Below are 19,295 nucleotides of genomic sequence, written 5' to 3'. Positions count from 1 at the left end.
TTTTTAACAAAACAAAGCAATTTTGTTCATCAGATTTTCCAAGCACCCCAAATGTTTCACCTCCAGAACACAAGGCCATGACAACTGATCCCTGTTATCGATCCTGTCTGCTATCATGCAGTCAGGAATGACCTTACCTCCTCCCATTTTTGTCCGTGTTTCTGCCAGACCAGAAGAGATGTGCACAGGTGCTCACAGCTCGGCCCTGATCAGGTTTCTTAGAAGTTTGGATGCAGCAAGGGCACACTGAGTCCTCAGAGGTTCGTGATTCTCTTCACTGAAGCACTTCATCCTTTCAAAAGTGCCAATGATCAAGGTGATGGCAGCTAGCTGTGCTTTGGAATCACTGATTTCATCTTCATACAGAGAAAATGCCTAGTGAACACAAAGCAGAAAGGACTTTCAAGGACCAACCATCCTCTAGTTGAGCATTTTCCAAAGTACTTGTCACCAAACCTCCATCCTGTGAGACTTCTGCAGCCTTCATATCAGAACGTGCTGCACCCTCTCCTGAGAGCCACGGGACACAGCTGAGATGGAAAAAACGCTAAAAAGTTGCAATAAAGAAACTTCTTTCAACTTTGTTTAACCCAGGGTTCCCAAACTGAATTTTGGGAATTGAGTGCATTTCCCAAATTTCATGTTCCATGAAACACTTTTACCATGACCCACTTGGAAATCTTAGATTTCATCAGCAAATGATCAACACCAGTCAATTACGACAATAATATTAACAGGTTCCATAATGGTGGGAAGGTGGTAGTTACATATTCAGTAAAAGAAGAGCAAATTCATGTGCATTACCACCATGCCTGCAAACAAGCAACTGAACCCAGCAGAACTGACGTGACAACACAGAAAGAACAGATCATCACCTGGGACATGAATTCATATGTGACTGTTTCATGATTTTCAAAACCAATTTCCCCAGCAGCTAGTGCTCCTTGAAGAAAAAGTCTTAAGGGCAATTCTGCCAGCTCTGCTTTGATCAAAGCACTGATAGTCTGGTGGGCAAATGAAAAAATCTTCTGGCATTTCTTTTCCCATTTGTCATCCTAAAACAAGAAAAAACATTTTAAGTTACCTTAAGTTCAAAATTAACTTGTACCAGGATATCCATTTTATTTAAAACTTTTAATAGAACAAAATAGTGAAGCAGTAAGTTGAGTGCACAGTTTTCCTGTCATTTTCCTTCTTTGTTTCAGTTATAGGGCAAACAAGTAAATCAAGCAGGATGTCTTCTCAAAACATCATTTGAGGTTAAATTGCCTTTGCAATGTTAATGTATTTGTTATTTGTTTTTTCTTTTTGAGACGGAGTTTTGCTCTTGTTGCCCAGGCTGGAGTGCAGTGGTGCAATCTTGGCTCATTGCAACCTCCGTCTCCTGGATTCAAGTGATTCTCCTGCCTCAGCCTCCCCAGTAGCTGGGATTACAGGTGCCTGCCACCACACCCAGCTAATTTTGTATTTTTAGTAGGGGTGGGGTTTCACCAAGTTGGCCAGGCTGGTAACTCCTGACCTCTAAGCGATCCGCCCACCTCAGCCTCCCAAAGTGCTAGGATCACAGGCGTGAGCCACCGCACCCAACCTGTTTTTTCTTTCCTTTTTTTTTTTTAATAAGCTCTGTTATCCAGCTGGAGTGCAGTGGTGTGATCACAGCTCATTGCAGCCTTGAACTCCTGGGTTCAAGTGATGCTCCCACCTCAGACTCCTGAATAGCTAGGACTACAGGCTCGCATCACCACACCTGGCTAATTTTTATTTTTTATTTTTGGAGAGACAGGGTCTCATTCTGTTGCCCAGGCTGATCTTGAACTACTGGCCCCGAGCAAACCTCCCCCCTCAGCCTCCCAAAGTGTTGGGATTACAGGCATGAGCCATCACACCTGGCTGATAAAATTGTTTTTTCTGATTTGTAAGTTACATTCCCAAATTGGATAAAATTAGAAAAATACACAAAATCATCCACACATCATCCCTAAATCTACCGCCCAGGGATAATCACTGGTAACATTCGGATGCTAAATGTTTCTTTTTTTGTATGTAAATATAATGTAACTGGCATTTTTGTGTGTGGTTTTCTTTTTTCTCTTTGGGGCGATCTCGGCTCACTGCCACCTCTGCCTCCTGGGTTCAAGCCATTCTTCTGCCTCAGCCTCCTCAGTAGCTGGGATTACAAGTGTGCCACCACGCCCTGCTAATTTGTGTATTTTTAGTAGAGAAGGGGTTTCACCTTATTGGCCAGGCTAGTCTTGAACTGCTGACCTCAAGTGATCCACCCATCTCAGCCTCCCAAAGTGCTAGGATTACTGGCATGAGCCACTGCATCTAGCCCTTATTTTCTTGAGAGTTAAAAAAAAATTGATTCACACTTCAAGTAATTTGTATCTAATTTTTCTTTTTTTTTTTTTGAGAAGAAGTTTCCCTCTTGCTGCCCAGGCTGGAGTGCAATGGCATGATCTCAGCTCGCCACAAACTCCGCCTCCCAGGTTCAAGTGATTCTCCTGCCTCAGCCTACCGAATAGCTGGGATTACAGGCATGCGCCACCACACCCAGCTAATTTTCTATTTTTGGTAGAGACGGGGTTTCTCCATATTGGTCAGGCTGTTCTCAAACTCCAGACCTCAGGTGATCCGCCTGCCTCAGCCTCCCAAAGTGCTAGGATTACAGGCATGAGCCACTGCGCCCAGCTCTAATTTTTCTTTCACTTATGTTGTCCTAACAATTTTCCCGATACTAATTCGAAATCATTTTAATGACTAGAAAATATTATGGAGACTGGCTATGGCATAATTTATTTAACTATTCCCTTTTAGAAATAATCTCTAATATTACAATGAATGTTCTATATACACTAAGCTTTATTGAGACCCTAATTATTCCCTTAGTTTAAATTCTTGGAATTCTACTTGGAAGTAAAATTATTGGATATTTTAACACCCTACTTACATATTGCCAACTTCCTAGAACTATTATAGTAATTCACACTGCCAACATTAGATGGGAATGAATTTTCATCACACCATCACCATTGCTGAACTTATTTTTCATCTCTCTTTGCCAATTTGATTTCTTAAAAGGTTAGTTGTTGTAATTACAAGCGAGGTTAAGTATTTTATCATGATTGACTATCCAAATTTCTTCTTGTTAAAGCAATCAGTTCTCTTCATTTTTAAAAGATGGCGAGAGGCTGGGCATGGTGGCTCATGCCTGTAATCCCAACACTTAGGGAGGCCAAGGAGGCAGGAGGATCGCTTGAGTCCAAGAGTTTCAGACCACCATGGGCAACATGGTGAGACTCTGTCTCTACAAAAAATAAAGAATTAGCCAGCGTGGTGGCACATGCTTGTAGTCCCAGCTACTCAGGAGGCTGAAATGGAAGGATCGCTTGAGCCTAAGAGTTCGAAGCTGCAGTGAGCCGTAATCATACCACTGTATCCCAGTCTGGGCGACGAAGACCTTGACTCAAAAAAAAAAAAAAAAGTGACAGTGGCAGTCATAGACCTTGGCACAGTGCATGACAACACAGGAAGAAATGCTAGTAAATAAGTAAAGGCTAGTTACTTTTATTTATTTGCCCTAAATCGTTTTGATCCCCAGAATTTTTTTATCTTATAACTGAAAGTTTGTATTCTTTGGCAACTACTGTTCTAGTCTTTGCTTACACAAGTTCAACCATTTTTTAGTGACTGGGTCTCCCTCTGTTACCCAGGCTGGAGCGCAAAAGCACAGTCATAACTCACTGCAGCCTCCAACTCCTGGGCTCAAGCTGTCCTCCTGCCCTAGCCTCTTTTTTGGGGAGGAGTCTCACTTTGCCCAGCTGGAGTGCAGTGGCCCGATCTCGGCTTACTGCAACCTCTGCCTCCCGGGTTCAAGTGATTCTCCTGCCTTGGCTTCCTGAGTAGCTGGCATTACAGGCATGTGCCCTCACGCCTGGCTAATTTTTGTATTCTTAGTAGAGACAGGGTTTCACCGTGTTGGCCATGCTGGTCTCAAACTCCTGATCTCAGATGATCTGCCCACCTCGGCCTCCCAAAGTGCTAGGATCACAGGTGTGAGCCACCACACCCGCCCTGCCCTAGCCTCTTGAGTAGGTAGGACTACAGGCATGTACCACCACACCTGGCTAATTTTTTAATTTTTTTTTAGACGGGTTTCACTCTTGTTGCCCAGGCTGATGCCCAATGGCACGATCTCAGCTCACTGCAACCTCTGCATCCCGGGTTCAAGTGATTCTCCTGCCTCAACCTCCCGAGTAGCTGGGACTACAGGCATGTGCCACCATGCCCAGCTAATTTTGTATTTTCAGTAGAGACGGGTTTCTCCATGTTGGTCAGGCTGTTCTCGAACTCCCGACCTCAGGTGAATCGCCTGCCTCGGCCTCCCAAAGTGCTGGGATTACAGGCGTGAGCCACCACACCCGGCCTTTTTTTTTTTTAATAGAGATTGGGTCTTGCTATGTTACCCAGGCTGGATGAATTCAACTTAAAAAACAATTCTACATATAAATGAAGTCATACAGTATTTGCCTTTCTGTGTTTGGCTTATTTCACTTAGAATAATGTCCTCCAGATTAATCCCTTGTTGTCATAAATGGCAAGATTTTCTTCGTTTCTATAGCTGAGTATTATTCTACTATGTAGAGAATATGTGTGTACATACTTATATATACACACATATATACGTATATACACACACATATATACACAATTTCTTTACTCATCTATCGATGGACACTAAGGTTGTTTCCATATCTCGGCCATTGTGAATAATGCTGCAATAAACATGGGATGCAGGTATCTCTCTGAGATACTGATTTCCTTTCCTTTGAATACATAACTAGATGTGGGACTGCAGGGTCACATGGTAGTTTAGTTTGTTTTCTGAGGAACCTCCATACTGTTTTCCATAATGGCTATACTAATTTATATTCCCACCAACAATAAACAGCGTTCCCATTTCTCTACATCCCTGCCAACACTTGATTTTCTGTTTTTTTGGTAAGTTATTCTGACAGATGTGAGGGACATCTCATAGTGCTTTTGATTTACATTTTCCTGATAAATGATGTTGAACATCTGTTCATATACCAGTTGGCAACCTGTATGTCTTCTTTGGAAAATGTCTATTCAGATCCTTTGCTCATTTTTAAATCAGTTATTCATTTTGCTTGCTATTGAGTTGCGTTCCATATATATTTTAGATATTGGCCACTTTTCAGATGTATAGTTTGCAAATATTCTCCCCCATTCCATTGCCTGTCCCTTCACTCTGCTGCTTGTTTCCTTTTTAGTTTATTAAACTTATTTTTCTTATTTTGCTTATTTTACTTATTTTGCTTATTTTAAGCTTATTTTAAACTTACTTTTTGCTTATTTTAACTTATTTTTTGCTTATTTTTAAACTTATTTTTCTTTGGTTGCGTAGGTTTTTTGGTTTCATATCCAAAAAATCATTGACCAATGACAAGGAGGTTTTTCCCTATGTTTTCTTCTAGGAGCTTATGGTTTAGGTCTTTAATCCATTTTGAGTTCATTATTATATATGGTATAAGAGTCCAATTATTTTTCTGCACGTGGATATCCAATTTCCAATAACTAATTTCTTGAAGAGACCATTTTTTTCCCCTTGTGTATTCTTGGTGTCCTTATGAAAGATTAGTTTATTGCATATGTGTGGGTTTATTTCTAGACTCTCTATTCTGTTCCATTGGTCTATGTGTCTGTTTTTATGCCAGTACCATATTACCATACTGTTTTTTTTAATTACTATGGCTTTGTAATGTAGGCTGGTTGCTATTTTTATTGTTATATTCACAAATTCCTATCCATAAATGCTGGTAAAGAGTGAATGATAAGCTGGCCTAATAAAAATTGGCCAAAAGCTGCTGTTTCATGCTGGTAGGTCTACTGCATACATCTTTTTTCTCTATTATGAGAAAATCAAGTCCGTACTGAGGCCGGGTGCCGTGGTTCACACCTATAATCCTAGCACTTTGAGAGACTGAGGCAGGAGGATCACTTGAGGCCACAAGTTCAAGACCAGCTGGTCAACGTGGCAAGACCCTGTCTCTACTAAAAATAGAAAAATTAGCTGGACATGGTGGTGCACACCTGTAATCCCGGCTACTTAGGAGGCTGACACACAAGAATCGCTTGAACCCAGGAGGTGGAGGTTGCAGTGAGCCAAGACTGAGCCACTGTACTCCAGCCTGGGCAACAGAATGAGACCCTATCGCAAAACAAACAAACAAACAAAATTAAGTTACTGAGGTTGTTCCTTAACATTAACCTGACTGTCCAACTTTCAGGTACATGAGCTTGAGGTATTTTCTTCAAAACTACACCATGAAGACTCAAGCCATGGTTCCATTTTGAGGAAGAAAAAAGCTCATAAAAAGCTGCCCACAACTCATGATATTATTCAATGATATGCCTTTAGAGAGAAATGACTGCAATGCTAGGCCCTCTCCTTAGGTTTTAAAGCTAACCTGAATTAGAACTTAGGAAAGAGTTTCCGCATAAATTCACACTGCTTTAATCTTGCATTTCTAAGTGCTTTTTATGTGATCCCTCAGTTAGTATGTGATCCACCAACATCACCGTCAGGAACACTTAACACAGGATAAGTAACAGAGAGTTGGCGAAAATGGGATTTTATTATACCACTGTCTATTTTTGTATGTTTGAAATTTTTTATAATATAAACAAACACACACACACTCAGAGTGATGAAAAAGGAAAAAAGTACCTAAATTCTTAAAAGTAAACTCACCACTTTAGAATTCTCTTTATATCGAAAAGCCAGCTGGTAAGCTGCAAATACCAAAGGTGGCAGTGTGAAGCGAATCCGCTGATTTCCACCAGCTCCAAAATGTTTTCGTGCTGTGTTCAAAATCTGACCCAAAAGCATTAAAGAAAAAAAAATTTCCAAACTATGATTAATCATTTGTGAAATAAATGTGGGCTCTAATAATCATTGCTAACATTTTGTGAATATATACAATGTACCATAGCTTATGGTAGGCAATTTACATATTTCTTATCTCCTCAAGTTGTCACAACAACCCAGAGACAGATACAATTCCATTTCACAAATGGGGAAGACTGAGTTTCAGAGAGGTTGTATAACCTGCCCAAGGTAGTGAGTTAGAAGCAAAGATATATTGAAATATATTTTCATACACACATGTGCAAAGTATGCTGCACTGATAAAGAATGTAGGCTCTGGCCAGGTGTGGTGACTCATGTCTGTAATCCCAGCACTTTGGGAGGCCGAAGGTGGACAGATCAGTTGAGGTCGGGAGTTCAAGACCAGCCTGGCCAACATAGGGAAACCCTGTCTCTACTAAAAATACAAAAATTAGCTTGGTGTGGTGGCGCACACCTGTAATCTCAGCTACGGAGGAGGCTGAGGCAGGAGAATTGCTTGAATCCAGGAGATGGAGGTTGCAGTAAGCTGGGATCACGCCACTGCACTCCAGCTTGGGTGACAGAACAAGATTCCATCACAAAAAAAAAAAAGAAGAAAAGAGAAAAAAAAAGGCCGTGAAGATACTCAAGAGACTCACATTTAAAAGCAGATGCTAATACTTATTAAATGTGTGGCCTTGGGCAAATTATTTACCTTCTCTTAGCCACAAGTTTCTATAAACTCCTAGGGTTGTTGGGAAGATCAAGTGACACATGTGAAGTCTCACCACTACTTAGCACAAGGCATATGCTCAGTAATATTAACTATTATTATGATACAGAACAACTATATGCATATCACTGGTACATCGTATCTCCTCATTCAAAAAAATATTAAGACCATTTAAGTCAAGGAAAATGCTAACATACTTTAAAAGAGCTACTTGTGAAATATTCCATGAATTCTGTGTTTTTCTTGGGTTTTTTTTTCTGAAATGGCACAACATAGAGCCAATTCAGAAAAATTACAAGAAAAACACAGAGTTTATAAAATATTTTTAGTATATGTGACACAATGGCATTCAAGTATTGTGAAATTCCTGATATGGTAGATGAATAAGAAAATGCATTTCCCCTAGAGGCAGTCAGAGCTAATGACCCTATCATTAAAGATCTCCATACATGGGAATAACCAATCAGCCACATGCAGAAGGCATACTTTTTTTTGAGACGGAGTTTCACTCTTGTTGCCCAGGCTGGAGTGCAACAGCGTGATACCCACTTACTGCAATCTCCACCTCCCGGGTTCAAGTGAATCATCTCCTGCCTCCCAAGCAGCTGGGATTACAGGTGCCCACCACCATGCCCAGCTAATTTTTTGTATTTTTAATAGAGATGGGGTTTCACTGTGTTGGCCATGCTGGTCTTGAACTCCTGACCTCAGGTGATCCATCCACCTCAGCCTCCCAAATTGCTAGGATTATAGATGCGAGCCACCATGCCCAGCCGGAAGGCATAGTTTCTAACTACTACATTTGGTATGTAATAGAAAATGAAAACACACAGATACACACAATCTCACATAGAAACATAAGGGAATCAGTTAAAATACTCAGTCACTCTGTACAGATCATATAGCTCACAGAGCACAATACCACAGTCCTGGAATGTTTGTCACTCAACCAAGACAAAGACCATCACATTATCAACAGAAGTCAGCCTCTTATTTCACACTGATTATGAAGAAGTACAGGAGTGTCAACTACAATGAAGAAAGTCAACAGAAAGAGATGAGACAGTCAGGACGTCCTCAAGCAAATGTCTTTTTCATCATAGCAGCCTAACAGCCTTATGCATCCAAGAATGGTTAAACTACTTTGCCCAAACAATAAATTAAGCAGTCAACCATGCTAACCCTTCACTAAAATAAACTACCTATCTATTATCAGTCACTGATACCCCTACTCAGGCAACATGTTTTATCCATTTCACAAAGATTCCCTGTGGACTAATAATAAAGAGAGAACCTCATGTGATTGTTCTTTATCAGAAAAAAAAGTTAAGAAAAAGGCAAAATGAATTTTTAAATCTTTCATCAAAAAACAAAAACATTTTCAATATGACAAATATAATTTATACTTGCGAATTTGGAAAAGTAAAATTAAATATAAGAATTGTATTTCTTATAAAGTTTATTATAAGCAATACATAGTTCAGAAAAAAATGAACATGCAATAATTATGGGCACTCAAGTAAAAGAAGACAGACTTTTTTGTAATTCTCAGATAGTCTTCAAAAGAAATTAGAGCAACTGAATTGTTACTCACATGCTCCAGAAGTTTACAAACAATTATGTGTTTATACATAAAGTAAAAGCCCATGGATGCCATGAATCTTTTTTTTTTTTTTGAGATGGAGTCTCGCTCTGTTGTCCAGGCTGGAGTGCAGTGGCACAATCTCGGCTCACTGCAACCTCCGCCTCCCAGGTTTAAGTGAATCTTTAATTCAGTTGCAATTCCTTCAAAACCATCTAAGACCAGAAAGTGAATTAAACCATTTTAAGCACTTGAACATGTGATTTCACTAGGAGCTGATACGGGGATATACTAAGGGTAAACTCATACCAAGTACTGCTGGTCAGGGTCCTCAGAGCGCAGCAGATGAATGAAGCGGCCCACAAGGCTCTGCTCATCAGCAAAATCTTCTGGATCAGGGTCTTCTACAGGTTGATCTGGCTGATCTTGAATCAACGTGGATACCAAATTCATTATGGAATCCACCTGTAACATGCAAGGCACAAGAAACCCACTGACGTGAAACCACTGGCATATAAAGCCACTGTCAAAAGTGTTTCCAGTTATAAAATTAAAATACAGTATCAACAAGACATTCCTTTTTTTGGTGAGAAAGTCGATACACATGTATGTCATACACACATATACAGACAAAGGTCTGGAAAGATATGCACAAAATGTTAATTAACAGTAGTTATTCTCTATCTGGTGGAATTATAAATGTTTTATAATTCTTTATACATCTTCAATTTTTAATTTATATAACGAATAAGTTACTTGTAAATTTTATTTAGTATTGAATTACCTCCCCTCCCATCTCAGGTATCTAGGTCCAAAGTCTAAAAGTGTAACACTGTTTCCCTAAAATAGCACGTAGGTATTCTCTTACCTGGTCTTGAGAGACAATTTCTGTGTTATAATCCAGAACATTCTAAGCACATAACAACTCATGCCCTTTCTGGACTCGTAGTCAAAGTATTCAAAGAGTGGGTGAAAATGTTTTAATTTCAAGACTGTTAAAATATTGTTGTGTCAACTGGTATTTCAAAAGTCTGGTGAGTTCCTTTGAAACTGCACTACTGGTAGCAATACTACAAAAAGAAAAACAGAAGTCCTAATGAATAAAATTAACTTTCTATACAAAATAGCACTTGTTCCATAAGAATTTGAAATTTTTCATTACACATTAAAGGAAATGGGTCAAGTGAATCACACCACCACAGAAGACTATAACAACCTCCTTTCAAGAGGATAAAAATGCTTATCTAAACGCAAATATATATTCATCTATTATTTTTCTGTTGATACAAAACTAGATACAGTTTCCAACTCATGAACAGATGGTATAGCTAGAGTTAAGATGACTGTCTAGAATTCATGACATTTCTAAGGGAAGTATTTTAAGTGGTAGTTTGGTTCCCAGGGGGCAGCCAACAAGTATTGTATATTCATGATGAAAATAAGTAGGAAAAAACTCCATGCAAAACCAGGAATTCGACACAATAGAAAAATACATAAACTATTTCTTCTGCATCAGATGTTGGTGATTAAGGAAAAGCAGGCTGACTGACTTTTAGGTAGTCATTAGTAAAATAATTCTGTAGATATTGAGGCATATTGGGGCATTTATTACAACCTCTTTAGAGGTTGTTATTTCCAATTATTTTGTCTATTTTTACTTTAAAATTCACTTGGGAGAAAGACATAGATACATCATTTATTTTTTAATTTAAATTTTTTATTTTTAATTTTATTTTTTACTAGAGACGGGGTCTCGCTATGTTGCCCAGGCTGTTCTCAAACTCCTGGACTCTGATTCTCCCAACTCAGCCTCCTGAATAGCTGGGATTACAGGTGCAAGCCACCACACCTGGTACATCATTTAATTTTCTCTCACACTTATCATTCCATATCTGGACTTGTTTTCAGTTCGCACACACACAAAACCAAAAATGACCAAAAGAAAAAGGGTAACACAAAGGGAGGAAAAAAGAAGAAATTTTCTTGATGCAGGTAAACCACTGGAAGAGAGATAGAAAGGAGGAAGATTACATGAGGTAAAATTCTGAAGAATATGTCGGGGGGAGGCAGGCCTGGCTTGACCCAAGTTGAGAGCAGTGGGGAATGGGGCAGGAAGGGAACTGCTGGGGAAGGTAACAGGATCAGAGCTGCCCATAGTGGCCACTAGAGGACGCCATAGGTCTAGGACAGAACAGCTGAGGAGGCTTCAAGTTGGAAATAGTACTGTTGATATTTCCTTTAAATCAAAGCTCAAAATAGAAAAGATATTTAAACCAATTTAATTCTGCACCTTAAATATACATAGCCCCTCATTTTTCGCCATGTGCTCATTCGCAGGAAAACACTACTTATGGAAATAAATACTGCCTGACAAAGTTTCCTTACCAGTTTAAGAACAAACTCATTCACATGCAAGCTTGTCCAACCAGAAGCCCACAGGCCGCATGCAGCCCAGGATGGCTTTGAATGCGGCCCAACACAAATTCGTAAACTTTCTTAAAACATTATGAGTGTTTTGGGATTTTTTCTTTTTTAAGCTCATCAGCTATCGTTAGTGTTAGTGTATTTTATGTGTGGCCCAAGGAAATGCTTCTTCCAATGTGGCCCAGGGAAGCCAAAAGATTGGATGCCCCTGATACACAGAAAGGGATCCAAATTGGAGACACTGGTCCCTGAAGACTGCCTACGGTCCATAGGTACCACACTTTCATTAATATAAAAAAAACCAAGTAATTGGTCACTACTTTCTGCCCCTAATAGTGCTAAGGATGACAATCTTAATGCATGATTAAAACAAGACAAATGCCAGCAGTTCAAAAAACAATTGAGAAAGAAAAGGAAATCTAGGACAAAAATATCTTTATGAGGATTTTTACAAAAATGTAACTGACTTACTGTTCAAGGTTGAGCTTATTGAATATCTCCACTGTTGTTTCTAGAACTTTATCAACATAGTCCACACGATCAGGGTAACATTTCATGGCAAGATTAATGAGAGAGACTTGTAAAGATACAACATCCTCTGAAGGCATGTCTTGTCTAGACTGGAATGTTTAGAAAACCACACAACTTATTTTAAACAATTGTAAAAGGAAGGCAGAGAAGTTTCAAAATTTTCAGAACTTAGGAGAAATGCTACACAAACCTGTATCACTGTAGCCACCTGCTGTGAAAATATATCAAACAGTTTAATATCCGCTGGGATTCCAGGTCCATCTTCACGGTGAGCAAATAAAGCTAATCTAAAAAAAAAAAAAAAAAAACCCTTTATTTTAAAAGATATAGGGTTTGGGTAGTGAGATCATGGATGACATCTTACTTTATTGCTTTTCTATATTTTATATGAGCCCAAAAGGTTTTTTTTTTTTTTTTTTTGAGACAGAGTCTCGCTCTGTCGCCAGGGCTGGAGTGCAGTCACACACTCTCCACTCAATGAAACCTCCACCTGCTGGGCTCAGGCCATCCTCCTTCCACCTCAGCCTCCTGAGTAGCTGGGGCTAACAGCATGTGCCACCATACCCAGCTAATTTTTGTGTTTTCTGTAGTGATGGGGTTTCACCATGTTGCCCAGGGTGGTACTGACCTGGACTCAAGCAAGCCTCCCTCCTTGGCCTCCGAAAGTGCTGGGATTACAGATGTGAGCCACTGCACCCGGCCTCCTCAATTCATTTTTAACTAAACACTTTTGCCAATGAAACCTTTTTCATCAGCATTCTTATTTCATACCATATTAAGTAGATTTTCAACAAGATAATTCTCTCAAACTCTTTGAAGCATAATTAAGTACATATGGACAGAAATGCATTAAAGTGACAAATGTATTCAACAACCATGATTTAAATAAATAACCTTTAAACAATAGAAGTACATAGACTATTTTAAGATACTGCATTTTTACTAAAGCTTGAAATACAACTAAGTTTAAAATTCATAAAATTAACTTTTATTTCCCACATCTTAATTACTCAAAATAATATGTTTCATTATCATTATCTGTTTGTCAGAGTCACAACTACATCCACATTTTACTATGCCCAGAAGCATCACTACTGCCAGAGATGTGTAAGTGACATTACAGGCAACTCAGGAAAATCCAGTTAGTAGCTTCCTTTAAGAGTGGGCCTGATAAGTATGGAATTTTTGCTGCCCAGGATTGAGCGATAATTTGGAAAAATTTGTTATCTAAATTCTCAAGACTTTAAAACTAATAACTTAGTTTTTTAAAAAACATACAAAAGGTATCTGCAGAAATAAATCTTCTCTTAGGTTTCTGGTTTCATGACAATGCTTACAAGTGTAAGACAGATATTATGTACTACTACACAACATGGCTGCAAAAAAGTCACCAATTGGCCAAGCGCAGTGGCTCATGTCTGTAATCCCAGCACTTTGGGAAGCCGAGGCAGGCGGATCATTTGAGCTCAGGAGTTTGAGACCAGCCTAGCCAACCTGGAAAAACACTGTCTCTACTAAAAATACAAAAATTAGCTGGGCATCGTCGTGCATGTCTGTAATCCCAGCTACTCCGGAGGCTGAGACACTAGAATCACTTGAACCTAGGAGTCAGAGGTTGCAGTGAGCCGAGATGGTGCCACTGCACTCTAGCTTGGGTGACAAGAGTGAGGCTCTGTCTCAAAAAAAAAAAAAAAACTAAGAAAATAAAAAAGTGGATGTACTAAACATATGTGATACTTAAAATTTTTTCTTTAAGAAAATGTGATGATAGAGGACTAAACATTTTCAATCATCTGTATCTTACGGCTACTCTAAATCAAATGAGTTCCCACTGCAAGATACTTACATCATGGTAAAAAACAAATTTTGTTCTTCAATATGATCTTTGGATTTGTATTTAAAAAAATAAGTCTGTAAACATCTTTAAATGTCAATTAAACACACAGAATAAAGATATTCATTATCGTCATGTCTCCTGCACATTTAAGTTAAGCTTCTTTCTTGTCTAACCTAGGCAAGTACCTAGTACTCATACTCACAAAGCTAAATTATTTATAGTATAATTAAATTAAGATCATTGGTATGATAAAGATGTAACAGAAACAAATAATTGAAAAAATGTTTAAAATTCATTATTCCCAAGTCAGACCATTTTCATCCAGTGTTGGAAGGTCTTACCTATCAGTTAAAGCAATGATTATGTTTTTCACATTTACACTCTGGTGTAACTCAGCACAGGCTCGAAGAAAAGGATTCAAAGTCTGGAGGTGAAATTCATCAGGAAAACCTGAAAACAAATGATCAATACAAGTAAAAGTATTTCACATAATATTCTGAACTCACATATGGTAAAGTTCACATCTGTGGGAAAAAAACACTGTAATCTTATACAACTAAATTCAAACACATTACTTCTGAAGCTCTCTACTAAACATAAGCTCAGACAGAAATATTCCAATAAACAAAGTGCCTACAATTAAACTAAAGCTACAGAGATCTAGAAAACTCAGATTACTCATTCCTACATCTTGGAGGAAAACAAACCACATTGATACAAAGACCAAGTTATAGTTAGAAACAGAAAATTCCTTTTCTAAATTATTTTCAGAAGAAGCAAGATTACATGAAAAAAAGAACATTAAAAAATTTTTAATTTTTTATAGAAATGACATCTTGCTGTGTTGCCCAGGCTGGTTTTGAACTCCTGGCTCAAGAGATCCTCCCCACCTTGAAACTCCCAAAGTGGCGATTACAGGTGTGAGTCACCACACCCCAGCAAGGAAAATTCTTTATTCAGGAAAGCTTATTTCCTATTCCATCAACATTTTTCAAAACCAATTAAAATTTAATGAAAGATAAATAGGCCTTAAAAAATGAAATAAATGTTCCCACCTACCTGAATAACACACTCCATGAGATATTCTTGAGCCAAAGCATCCTACAGTTTACAACTTGCTCCAATATGCCAGTTCAAAACAATCTAAAGAGAAAAAAGAAACACATTAAGGGTTAAAACTGTTTTCAAAATCTTAGCTATTCCCATAGTAACACATTTGAACTACTAACTTGAACATCGTATTGAGATTTTCTCACAAGACTTCACTTCTAAACTTTAAAAAGCTATTTTCTTTTTGAGATAATGTCTTGTTCTGTTGCCCAGGCTGGGGTGCAGTGGCACACTCTCCACTCAATGCAATGTCCACCTCTGGGCTCAAGCCATCCTCCCCCCTCAAGCCTCCTGAGTAGCTGGGGACTACAGTACAGTTCCACCCATGCCCAGCTAATTTTCGGTAATTTTTGTAGAGATGGGGTCTCCCTATGTTGCCCAGGGCTTGTCCAAACTCCTGGACTCAAGTGATCCATCTGCCTTGGCCTCTCAAAAGTAAGCTTTTTTCTCCATAGCTATGTGCATTTTTGTGTATCCTCAGAAACCTTTTGTAATCCTAGTCAAAAGATTTCCTCTTGTGTTTTCTAACAGTTTTAGGTTTATATTTAGGTCTCTGATCGATTTTGTGTTTTTTTCTATAGGTATGAGGATTGGTCAAGGTTCAGGGTTTTTTGCTTGTTTGCATATAAACATCCAATTGTCCAGAATCACTTGCTGAAAAGGTTGCCTTTGTACTTTTATCAAAAATAACTGATCATAAATTCTGGGTCTATTATGGATTGTCTAGTCAGAGATCGGTAAACTGAGCTGCTGCTTGTTTTTACAAATAAAGTTTTTCTGGAACACAGCTATGCCCATTCACTTCCAATTGTCTGTGGCTGCTTTTGCACCATTATCTGCAGTGTTAGTAGTTGTAGACTGGGGTGTTCAACCTTTTGGCTTGAAGAATAATTAGAAGAAGAATTGTCTTGGGCCACACATAAATACACTAATAATAGCTGCTGAGCTTTAAAAAAAAAAAGCAAAAAATCTCATGTTTTAAAGTTTACAAACTTATGTTGGGCCATGTTCAAAGCTGTCCTGAGCCACAGGTTGGACAAGCTTGTTGTACAGCATGTCTTGCAAAGCCAAAAAACATTTTTATCTGGTCCCTCACAGGTAAAGTTTGCCATTCCCTGTTTTATTCCCTCCATTGATTTGTGTGTCTGTCCTTTTCACCAATACCACACAGGATCTCACTGTGGCTTTAGGAGTAAATCATGAATTCGGGTTGTTTGGGTCTCAATTTGTTCTTCCTTTTCAAATTTGTGTTGCAGCTGTTCCAAGTTCTTTGTTTCTTCATATAAACTTTAGAATCAGCTTCTTAATTTCTACAAAAGTCTGCTGGGATTTTGGACTGAGATTACATTGGATCTATAGATCATTTTTTTTTAAAAAAATGCTATCTTGACAATATTAATCTTCCAATCCACAAACATTGCATATTATCTTTCTGTTTATTTAGTCTTCTTCAGTAAAAGCCATTTTAAGATTTTTTCAATGAATATTATAACAAAATATTCTGATTTTAAAAATCAGATTTCAGTTTATCTCAGAACATAGAAGAGGTAACAAAAATATATAAACCTGTTGTAACGTTCCACATTTACACTTCCAGTGACTGACGCACCAAATTTGTTCCCACTAAAATTCTCAGTTCTTGTCTTTCTCATTCTCTTTTTTCTCTATCTCGGCTATGTCCCTGATGCTGCATTCGCACCCAGAGCTTGTTCATTCTGCAAAGTTGAGCAGTACAAAATCCATGGAATCACTGATATCTCCAGTTGTTTCTTCACTGCAAAGAAACAGAAAAGCCTTTACACAGTATTTACAGGACAACTTACTGCTATCCCTCTCCTTTGTGCATTGCCTACTTATCTCTGTAGTACACCATGCTTTAAAAAAATCACTTTCAATTTCATTGGCTTAGTGTTAAATTTCAAAGGGAACAGAATCTAGGAAAAAAGTACCTGGAGAGGACAGTATAATTTAAAGGGCAAATTACTTTCCCCAACTCCCTATCCTGGGCCAAGTGGACTTGCTCTTATGGCAACTTCCTTAATTCAAAAAGGCTAGAAGGGTGGGCATGGTGGCTCATGTCTGTAATCCCAATGCTTTGGGAGGCCAAGGCAGGGAAGATCGCTTTAGGCCGGAGTTTAAAACTGGCCTGGCAACATAATGAGACCCCATCCCTAAAACCAAAAACAAAAACAAAAGGCTAAAAAATTAACACTTAGGGTGTACTGCTAACTACATCATTTTACTGTTGAATATTTGTTTTAATTGGATGTAAGCTTTGTGAGGGAAGAGACCATGGATTTCTGCTTTTTTTACATCTCCTAGGATGGAGACCTCAGTAGCTTTCAAAATTTTTATTGATTGCCTAATTAAATGCTCAAATGGACAGTCAAAATGTAATAAAGCAATAACTTTATCAGTTTCTCTACATTGTTAAATTTTTTTCTTTTTCTGTACTGTTTAAAAAAAGAAATTGATGCAGATATATTAAAAAAAATTGGATTGTACACCTTAGAAATAAATAAAATATTAAAAGAAAAAACCAAAATCTTTGGGGCAACTGAAAAAAGATTAAAAATTAAAGAAAGAAAATAAATGAATAAACTTTTAAAAAGGAATGAATTCTTTAATCTGGGACCCTGTCATGTGAACAGCTCACCCCACTGAAACCACAGTTGGCTGCCCACCTGCCCCTGCTGTGGGATAAAAGTATAGTAGACTTCGATTCTAGAATCTGATTACACAAGAGACAGGAGTGTCTCTAATAGCTTTTTTATTTTTCTTTTTTGGAGTAATAGCTAACTTGTAACAGATAGTTCAAATCACTTATATTCCAAGTAACTAGCAGTCTATAAATTATAAATCTGATAGACATTAAAGGAACAATTATGAAATCCAGCTGGCTCACACTTATACTTCATTACAAATCAATTTCCAAATATAACCCCTTTAAAAAGTTGTATTTTCAAAGAACATTTATGTAGTGGAAAAATGCTCATTACATGAAATAAAAAAAGCAGGTCCTATTAATCCAAGATAAACTTTGCATAAGAGTACATTTTAATCATACCACATTATGAGGAGTTCCTATATGACAAAGGAATCTTATATACAAATGCTACCTAAATGGCTGACTGGGTGGAAGAATTATTCAACTTACTATATTTCTGTACAGTCCACATTTATACATTCTACAATGAAAGAAATATTGCAACAAAATCAAGAAAGAAAATCACTTACTCTGTTGGCTCTCCTTCATCAGGTAAGATATTTCTGGTACACTGAAGAAGGTAATTTCGAAGAAAACAGACCCCTCAAGGGATGCTGCACACCAGGGCTCATTTCTACCAAATCTTCAAAATGTCCTTCCTGGACTGAGGAAATGACTTGACATATACAACTCCAACTGTGATCAAAAGGTAACTAGGAGAATTATGAAGAAATGCTGATTAGGAAATCAAATATTCAAATCAAGAATTTGATTATTTCCAAACACACTGAACAAACATTAAATAAACAAGACAGGTACCATGTTGTTTTCTCCTGCATGATAAGGAAAATATCTCATTTAAATATAAACGCTGACTGACCTCTAAAAAAACTATATATATATATCACTCGCATACATCACACACACACACACACACACGCAGAGACATATACTGTTATATACAGATGTATTACCTTTAAACTATTAGGAAGATAATAATTGTTATATTGATTTTTCTAACAGTCAGACACTAAACAAAATAGCAAGCATTCCATTTTTTCCTGTTTCCAAAATTCTTCAAATATCTACATTATTTGAATCATCTCATTGGAAATGTCCCTAACACATTGCCAGAAAGCGGCCGGGAAGTAGTTTCTTCACCTAACAGCTGGTTCTCTATTAAAATGCTACCAGGCCAAGCACGGTGGCTCACGCCTACCAATCCCAGCATTTTGGGAGGCCAAGGTGGGCGGATCATGAGGTCAAGAGATTGAGACCATCCTGGCCAACATGGTAAAGCCCCGTCTCTACTAAAAATACAAAAAATTAGCTGGGTGTGGTGGCGCATGCCTGTAGTTCCAGCTACTCAGCAGGCTGAGGCAGTAGAATCGCGTGAACCCAGAAGGCAGAGGTTGCAGTGAGCCGAGATTGAGCCACTGCACTCCAGCCTGGCGACAGA

The 19,295-nt window shown here is 38.2% G+C and overlaps 1 pseudogene across 1 annotated transcript; it reads right to left on the bottom strand.

The window, feature by feature from the left end:
- Positions 1–137: 137 nt before the first annotated feature.
- LOC115834358 lies at positions 138–18,483 on the bottom strand (annotated as a pseudogene). The gene is made up of 11 exons (XR_004029269.1): positions 18,367–18,483; positions 16,696–16,903; positions 15,075–15,162; positions 14,361–14,469; positions 12,373–12,469; positions 12,123–12,271; positions 10,096–10,297; positions 9,537–9,692; positions 6,776–6,898; positions 876–1,055; positions 138–375 (listed from the first exon to the last, which is right to left on the bottom strand). The product of XR_004029269.1 is annotated as a vacuolar protein sorting-associated protein 35-like (transcript).
- Between the last annotated feature and the right edge of the window lie 812 nt (positions 18,484–19,295).

This window comes from Nomascus leucogenys, unplaced genomic scaffold, assembly GCF_006542625.1.
Source record: "Nomascus leucogenys isolate Asia unplaced genomic scaffold, Asia_NLE_v1 001401F_38388_qpd_obj, whole genome shotgun sequence".
Lineage (NCBI taxonomy): Eukaryota > Metazoa > Chordata > Mammalia > Primates > Hylobatidae > Nomascus > Nomascus leucogenys.
Note: the sequence above shows the minus strand (reverse complement) of the source record. Positions and strands in the feature narration are given on the sequence as shown.